Here is a 9,257-nt window from a genome sequence, read left to right as displayed (position 1 = left end):
TACTTTGTTTCTCCTTGTCCTTTCTGACCAGTCATTCTACCTCTTCATTTCTTCCGCCTTTTCTTTTCCCCAAGTGGTCCTTCCTCCCTCAAATAGCCTCTTTTACTTTCTTCCCTCTACTTCCTCCCAAAAATCATCATAAGTTATAGATTTTAACTGATAGATCCTTGTTCAAATATTGACTAGTAGGACCATTACCATATTTTAAAGGACCTCTCTGAATTGTGCTCCATGATAGTATAAATTTTATTTTCTTTTTGAAAGGTGGGAAACTTGGATTAATAAAAGGCACAAATGTGCAGATTACCAAAAAGGTTAACTGAGAAGGGAAGATGCTTATGCGACAACATAAACCCTTGAAGCAAGTGAATATACAACAAATCTAACCCCTCAAAATAGAGCCCCTTCCCAGATCATTCGAATTTTCCGAGAGCAGAATTTCACCAAAGTTCCTAGTGTTAACACAAAATTAGATGAGCCTAGGTTTCTTGACAGACACAGCAACAGTCCTAATAAAGACCTTGAAAGAGAACGTCCAATAACTCGTGCACAGCAATAAAGAATATAAGTCCTAAGCACAACAAAAAGAAAGAAAAAGTCGGTCTTGCAACTGTCACAACTAGTGACGTCAATGATTAGGGTAATTGTTAATTTTGAGCTACTCAAATCTGAATTGTCACGACCTAATTTAGGGGTGTGTGATCGGTGCGAGTCTAGCAAGTAAGCTCTCTAGATCTGAGTAAGTGTTAAAATCTAAAATCATATAACACAAAGCCATGAGATTCAATAATTAAATATTCACAATAAAACTAAATATAATACATTATCCTTGAAACATAATTCATATAAATGTTTATAAGGTTATACGTTGGTCATTTAAGGTGGATTCGTATATAACAACCCTTATACATAAATTCATATGGCACAACGTGCTTATATACACAACAAATTAAGTACGGAGCGAAAGCTCATGACTAACGTAGCGGCGTGACATAGCAGATGGGAACTTACCAGATGCTAAAATCGATTTGTCGCAGAATGACCTTTACCACACAGCTCTGTGGACTATTTATTTGCACATGGGATATAATTGGGTGAGTGCTATAATACTTAGTGACTGGATCAGATAGACAGAAATCATATATATTAAATGCATATATAAAATATATACACTGTTTGTGCATCTAGATATTCTAGCAAACATTTTCAAATACAGGGTATATCATTATCCCTAAAGTCTCCAATGTGAGGGCATAACATCATCCTCAATGTTTTCGAAGATTATCACACATCGTTAGGCTTACTCTTGAAGCTAGTCAAAGTTATTCAAATTATTCTCCACGGTACACTCTAGTTGTCGAAGCATCACATGAGGTTCATTTAATATTTATCTAAGCCTTTCCATGGCTATCTCATGTTATATACAAATCAAATCAATGTGTGTTCCTCCCCTGGACACAGTTAAATCACACTCGATGGCTAACCGGTGGAGAATCAAATCACACTCAAGGCAAAATCGTTGGCGGAGAACAGATTACGCGTTTGCCGAAGCAATAGGTAGAGAACAAATCATGTACAGTGTTGAAATAGTTGGTGGAGAATCAAATTCATCAATAGGAGTAGTCTCCTGACGGTCAACATCACCCAGAGTAATCTCAATGGATGGCATTAAAGCATTGCAAGCATGAATCACAAGTGGGATTAATGCCACCTTCCTTGTTTACCACCATCCTTGCAAGCACACAGTCACAAGAGGGATCTAAACTCCACTCATCCACAAATCGGATCAACGTCCAAAATTCATCCCTCTGATGGAAACATAAATCCACAAATAAGGCCATCATGCCTTTATCATTCACATTTTCCTTATCAAATCTCAATTCACATTTATCAAGCTTTAATCGTCTTTAAGCTCGGTTAGGTTCTATGTGCCTCTAAATCTCAAAGGCATTGTTGGATCAAATTCTCTTAACATATCCTTTGCATAAGGAAATTTGCTCCTAAGGTTCATTGTAGCCTGAAGACATCCTAGTCTAGGTACACATAGCATAGGCCGACCATGTGACTCACATCACAACACACAAACACCAATTCAATAGTTTAGTTCTTTTGGCTAGGCACTTACATCTTGGCAATCATACACACACACACACACACATGTTAATACCATGGCAGTGCCTTTATCAAGGTGTCATGCATTACATGCATTTTAATTCAAACCCACTCACAGTGACAAATTGAAGATACTTCTAACCAAGCTTTGGTCTTTAGTCTCCAATCTCCCTCTATCTTGCCAACAAGTTGGTTTAACTCCATTTTCCCCTTTAAACACATCAGAATATAAAAATATTAATTATTCATGGCTTTCGAAAAATGCCAACTTTTCCATAATTAACCAAATTTTAGCAATCTAATTATTTAAGCTCAAATCCTTTAACAATGAGCTAAACCCATACCTTGTAAGCTGGATTGCATGAATCTTAGCTCCAAATTCTAACCAAATCAGGGGAGATTCACTAAAGCTGGAAAAATTAGATTTCTCAGAATCTAACCAATTAAATTGAAAAATAATATGTAAAATTGTTTAATCTTACCTCAATAATGTTTCCCTAAGCTCATATTAGCTCCAATAATCCATTTAGGGCCTTAAGGTTTTGAGTTTTCTAGAGAGAAAAAGGGAGAGAAAGAGCTGAGAGTGAAATGTGTAGAAAATGGCCTAAAACTCTTTTTTATTGTTGCCTTTCTTTGTTGACTCCATATGTTTTTTATGATAACAAAATATTCGAATTTCTTTAATGTCTAACCTCATTAGTTAAGTGTGTAAGATAAAGTAAATTCTCTTAATGAAACGAATGATTAAAAGCAAGATCATATAATAGATAGGCTAATCAGTTAAAATGAAAAAAATGGAAAGAGATTGTGAAGAAAAGGCTTTTGTAACTGATTATCAAAAGCTCTTAATCAATTAAAGAATGACTGGGATATAAGCTAAAGCAAAACAGAAAAATATTGAATGGTTAGCACTAGGCTTAACTGATTAAGAAGGTGCTAGACAGAGCAAAACAGAGGTCTGCTAATCGGTCAAAGCATGATATTAGTCGGTTAGAGCACAAGACTTAAAGAATCTCCAACGTGCCAAAATTTAAATTTAAAGTGAAGGTGACTGTTGAATGGAGTTAAAATGAAGAAGTGCAAATTCGTAGAATTTTTAATTGATTAGAGCTTGTGTTAATCGATTAAGGCTAAAAGAAGTGAAGCTTCAATAAGTTAAGGGGAAGGTTAACCAATTAGAGGAAGTCTACTAAAGTAGAGAATGTTAAAGATAGAGATCTCTTAATTAGCTAAAGCCTTATGTAATAGGTTAATGTTAAGTACACAATAGCAAGAAAGTACAAGGTAAGGAAGCTGTAATCGATTAAAGCTATCTATAACCAGTTAGCCAAACTTAGTCTGCTTTTTTGAATTTAAGCACTAGAGGACAGAATAACTACTAGAATGGCATTAGAGTTGTCTTCAATGGCTAGAAACTGTCTCTAATAGAAAAATCTGACTCTCCATGTATAAATTGAAGCTCTAACGGTTAAAAAAGTGAGATTAAAGGAGAGAAGAACCATTTTGAGCAAAAAGCCAAATATCTTTCACCAAAAACACTTGTCCTTCATTCTAATTCTAGAAAAAAAGTGTTTGAGCTTACTTGTAATCCTTTCGAATTTGTAAAGTATCATAGCTGTACTTTTTTTTCTTTTGTTTCTTAGAAAATAAGAGTGTGGGAAGCACTCTAAAGTTTGTTGTGAAGGATTAGTTACAAATTACAAAAGGGACCAAAGTTCCTTTTGAAAAAATAAGCCTAAAAATGATCTCAATAAGAAAGATGAGATGATTGCTTTGAATGTAAGCAACTAGGACATTTCAGATCAGAATGTTCAATGTTGAGAAAAAGGGTCTTCAAAAAGGATGAAGAAACCAAAGAAAGCAATGGTGGTAGCAACATGGTCTGATAGTGGCTTCTCAAACTCAGAAAAAGAAAAAGAAAAATTGAAAGAAAGAGCAAATTTCTGCTCGATGGCAAGAGAAGAAGAAATTGAGGTAATATCTAATTCATGTCATATTTCCTATGATGATATGCAAGATGAATATGATTGCCTGAATGTTGAATTTGAAAATCTTTCTTTGAAAAATAAAACTATGAAAAAAAGGCTATAGCATTGAATAAAGAATTAGAAAAAATTAAGAATGAGTATGACGTTGTTTTGGATGAAAAGAATATGCTTCAAATTGAACTTGAACAATTTAAAACTGATTTTGAATTCTTCAAGCTTGAATTGGAAAGCAAAAGTTTAGAATTGTAAAAAGTTGGTGATGAAAATGTTGCACTTAAAGTTGATAAAGAAGAAAGATCAAAATTGAAATCAACAAAATGAAGAAGAGCTTAAAAGAAAAACTAGCTTTAGAAGAAAAATTAATGCAATCTCGTGTCATTGTTATGTGTATGGTAAAAAAAGTCATATGTCTTATGAATGTTATTTATTTAATTGAAACTTTCCTAAAACCAAATTGGTTTGGGTTTCTAAAGGATCCCATGTGATTGCTAACCTTCACAGACCCATCGTAGTATGAGTACCTTTAAAGAAAAACTGAAATTTATTTTGTAGGTTAAGTAAGAACAAAGGGATCAATGTTTTGAAGCTCAATCAAAGGAAAGGCAACCTTGGTACTGGGACAGTGGCTGCTTAAAACACATGACCAATAATGAAAACTTGTTTGTTAAGCTTGATAGAAAGAAAAACGATAGTGTTTTTTTTAGTGATGACTCCAAGGGTATTATCCAAGGAATTGGAACTATTGGTAACACATATCAAACTCAAATCAAGCATGTTTTATTTATTAAAAGTTTAAAACATAATCTGTTAAGCATTAGTCAACTTTGTGATAAAGGGTTTAGAGTATGCTCTGATTCTCATAGATGCCAAGTGATTGATGTTAACACTAACAAAGTAGCATTCATTAGTAAAAGAATCAAGAATTTGTATGTTACTTCCTTGATGAAATTAAGTCTAGTGAATCTTGCTTCACTGCCAATGATGTATGTGATAGTTGGTTGTGGCATAGAAAACTAAGACATACTGGTATGCACACTATTTCAAAGTTTTTGAGCAAAGACTATGTCATTAGACTTCAAAAGATATCAGTTGAAAATTACAGTTTGTGATACATGTCAATTTGGAAAACAAGTTAGAAATTCATTTGAACCTAAGAAATTCATATCAACTTCTAGGCCACTTGAATTATTACATGTGGACTTGTTTGGACTAATCATTGTTGCTAGTCTAGAAGGCAAGTCATATGCCTTCGTTATTATAAATGATTACTCTAGATATACACAGGTATATTTTCTTACTCATAAAGATGATGCATTGCCTATTTTTGTTAAGCATTGTAAAAGAGTTCAAAATAAAAAAAGCTTCACCATTGTTAGTTTTGGTAGTGATCATGGTGGTAAATTTGAAAGTAACAGTTTTGAAATTTTTTCTAATGAATGTGGTTATGATCATAATTTTTTTGCTTATAGAACTCCACAACAAAATGGAGTTGTTGAAAGAAAGAATGGGACTTTAAAAGAAATGGCAAGAATAATGCTTTGTGAAAACAACTTGTCAAAGTGTTTTTAGGTTGAAGTTGTTAATACAGTAGCTTACATTTTGAATAGAGTTTTCGTTAGAGCCATGATTTTTAAAACCTCTTATGAGTTTTACAAAGGAAGAAAACCAAATATTTCTCACCTAAAGAGTTTTGGAAGTAAATGCTTTGTTTTATATAATGGAAAACACACCTTGGGAAAATTTGATGCTAGGAGTGATAAGGCAATCTTCTTAGGTTATGCATTAAACTCTAAAACATAAAGTGTTTAACAAAAGAACTCTAGTTATAGAAGAGTTTATTCATATTGTTTTTGATGAAACTAAAGCTGCACATGGAAAGGTAGTGCTTGATGATGATGATGTAGATGACATTGAGAAGAAAATGGAGAAAATGAGCTTGGATAGTAAAAAGAATGATGGAGAAAGTTCAAAAAAGAAAGATGACGATGAACCACTCTTAAAAGACTTGCAAAGAGCTAAAAAATAGCAAAATGATCTTCCTAGAAGCTAGAGATTTGTAAGGAATCATCCTCAAGAACTAATCATTGGTGATCGCTTAGAATGTGTCAAAACTAGAAAGGGATTAAGAGAAGCTTGTGAGTATCTGGCATTCATATCACAAGTGGAATGTAAGTACTTTGAGAAAGCCAAAAAGGAAGAGAGTTGGATGACAGCTATGCAAGAAGAGCTAGGCCAATTTGAAAGGAGCAAGGTTTAGACCTTAGTTCCAAGGCCAACCAACCATCTAATTGTTGGTACAAAATGGGTATTTAAGAACAAGGTGAATGAGTTGGGAAATGTGGTAAAAAATAAGGCAAAGTTAGTTACTCAAGGATACAATCAAGAAGAAGGTATTGATTATGATGAAACCTTTGCCTTAATAGCTATATTAGAAGCCATTAGACTTTTGCTTGCCTATGCATGCTTTATGAACTTTAAATTATTTCAAATGGATGTTAAAAGTGCATTTCTTATTGATTTTATACAAGAAGAGGTTTATGTTGAACAGCCTCTTAGTTTTGAAGTGTATGATAAAATTTATCATGCATATAAATTGCATAAAGCTCTATATAGATTAAAATAAGCTCTTAGAGCTTCGTATGAAAGACTTTCTAAGTTTTTAATCAAATAGGGAAATTCTAAGAGGAATGTGGATAATACTCTGTTTAAAAAAAAATAAAATTGATTTGATTGTAGTTCAAATTTATGTTGATGATATAGTATTTGGTACTACTAATGAAAGGTTGAGTGAGATTTTTGCTAATGAAATGCTGGGAGAATTTGAAATGAGCATGATGGGAGAGCTAAAGTTCTTCCTTGGTCTACAAATCAAGCAATGTGAGGATAGAATATTCATCAACCAAGAAAAGTATACCAAAGAAATGCTGAAGAGATTCGATGTGGTGAATATGAAATCAATTAAAACTCCTATGAGCCCTTCCATAAAGCTTGACAAACATGATAAAGGGAAAAGTGTGGATCAAAAGCTCTATAGAGGTATGATTAGTTCACTTTTTTATCTAATTACAAGTAGACTTGATATCTTGTTTAGTGTATGCCTATGTGCAAGATTCTAATCATGTCCCAAGGAATCACATTTGACTACAGTGAAAAGGATTTTTAGATATCTCTTGGATACTCAAAGCTTAGGCCTATGGCATCCAAAAGGTTCATCTTTTAATCTTTTTGGCTATTTTAATGCTGATTTTGCTAGTAGCAAAACTAATCGGAAAAACACTAGTGGTACTTGTCAATTCTTTGAAAAATGCTTGTGTCTTGGTCTTACAAAAAACAAAATTCTATTACTTTATCAACTGCTGAAGCTGAGTATATATCACTAAGTAGTTGTTGTGCACAAATACTATGGATTAGGTAGCAACAAAATCATTTTGGAATGGCCATGCACAGAGTTCCTATTTATTATGATAATATAAGTACCATAAATATCTCCAAAAATCCTGTTCAACACTCTAGAACAAAGCACATAGAAATAAGATATCATTTATTAAAGATCATGTGCTTAAGGGAGATATTGAAATAGATTTTGTAGACACCTTGCATCAATTGGCTGATATTTTCACAAAACCATTGAAAGAAAAATAATTTTGTAGAATTAAAAAGATTTGGGAATGATTAATGTTGATGGAGTCTGAATTATGCTGAATTAATCATGTTTTTGATGATATATTGCTAGATGATTGTGTTCTTTCCTTGATGTAATTGATTAGAATGTGTTGTGATTAGTTAAAGGAATGTTAGATAGGAAATAAGATTCATATTAATCAGTTAAGACCCCCCTAATCAATTAAAACTTTCTTCCTATAAGATAGCTAAGCTAAGTCAATAAGTTCATAATCAATAGGAAATACACTTGCACCTTTTGTTCTGACACCACGTGTCCCAAGAAATTGACTTTATTCAACCAAAACTCATTTTGAAATTTAGCATACAATCGATGCTCTCTCAAGGTCTGTAGCACAATTCTTAAATGTTGTGCATGTTCCTCTGGGCTCTTAGAATACACCAATGTGTCATCTATGAACATGACCACAAATTTATCCAAACACACCGAAAAGACCCTATATATCAAATCCATAAATGTTACGGGTGCATTAGTGAGTCCAAACGACATCACTAAAAATTAATAATGCCCACAACGTTTGTAGAATGTTGTCTTAGGTTCATCACATTTTCTTATTCTCAATTGGTGATACGGCAAGCGTAAATCAATCTTAGAGATGCACACGACACCCTACAATTGATCAAACAAGTTATCGATTATCAGAAATGGATATTTATTCTTTATTATGACTTTATTCAATTACTGGTAGTCAATACATAATCGTAGGCTACCATCCTTCTTCTTCACGAATAGCACCAAACTCTTCAAGGCAAAACATTGGGATGGATAAAACCCTTATGCAATAAGTCCTCTAGTTGCCCCTTAAGCTTTCTTAATCTAGCTAGTGCCTTTCGATAAGGAAGTATCAAAATTAGTTGTGAACCTAGAATTAGGTCAATACAAAATTCAATTCCCTCTCGAGAGGTAAACCAAGCAATTCCCTTGGAAATACATTTGGATACTTACCTACTACCAATACGAAATCCACACTCCCTTCTTTCGTCAAAACATCTATTGCCATCGCTTGGCCTTCCTGCCTTAGCATTGGTCTGGTGACTACATCAGACAACTTTCATAGACACTGAGCTACCATGCTCATATATCACAAATGAGATTTCCCCTGAAAACTTAAACTTCACCAATTTGTGGTAGTAGTTGTCAAAATAGGACGTTAACCAGTCCATGCCCAAAATCACATCAAATTTCAAAGTTAGTACGAATACTAAATCTGCTAACATGTGCTTGACCTTTATGTAGACCACACAAGATTTATATATATACTCTGCCATAAATATCTCCTCAAAGGGAGTAGTCATAATCAAAGGTTCCTCCATGTTACTACAATACTGATCTAATTTTGGTATAAAGTGTGAGGACACAAAGGAATTTATCGATCCAGGATCAAACAAAAATAATGCTTTGGTACCACATATAAGAAGTGTTCTTACGACCACTGCATTGAAAGTCTAAGCATCTGGAGGTGTCAAATCAAATAC

This window comes from Theobroma umbraticum, unplaced genomic scaffold, assembly GCF_002168275.2.
Source record: "Theobroma umbraticum cultivar Fairchild unplaced genomic scaffold, ASM216827v3 scaffold_51.0, whole genome shotgun sequence".
Taxonomy (NCBI): domain Eukaryota; kingdom Viridiplantae; phylum Streptophyta; class Magnoliopsida; order Malvales; family Malvaceae; genus Theobroma; species Theobroma umbraticum.
Note: the sequence above shows the minus strand (reverse complement) of the source record.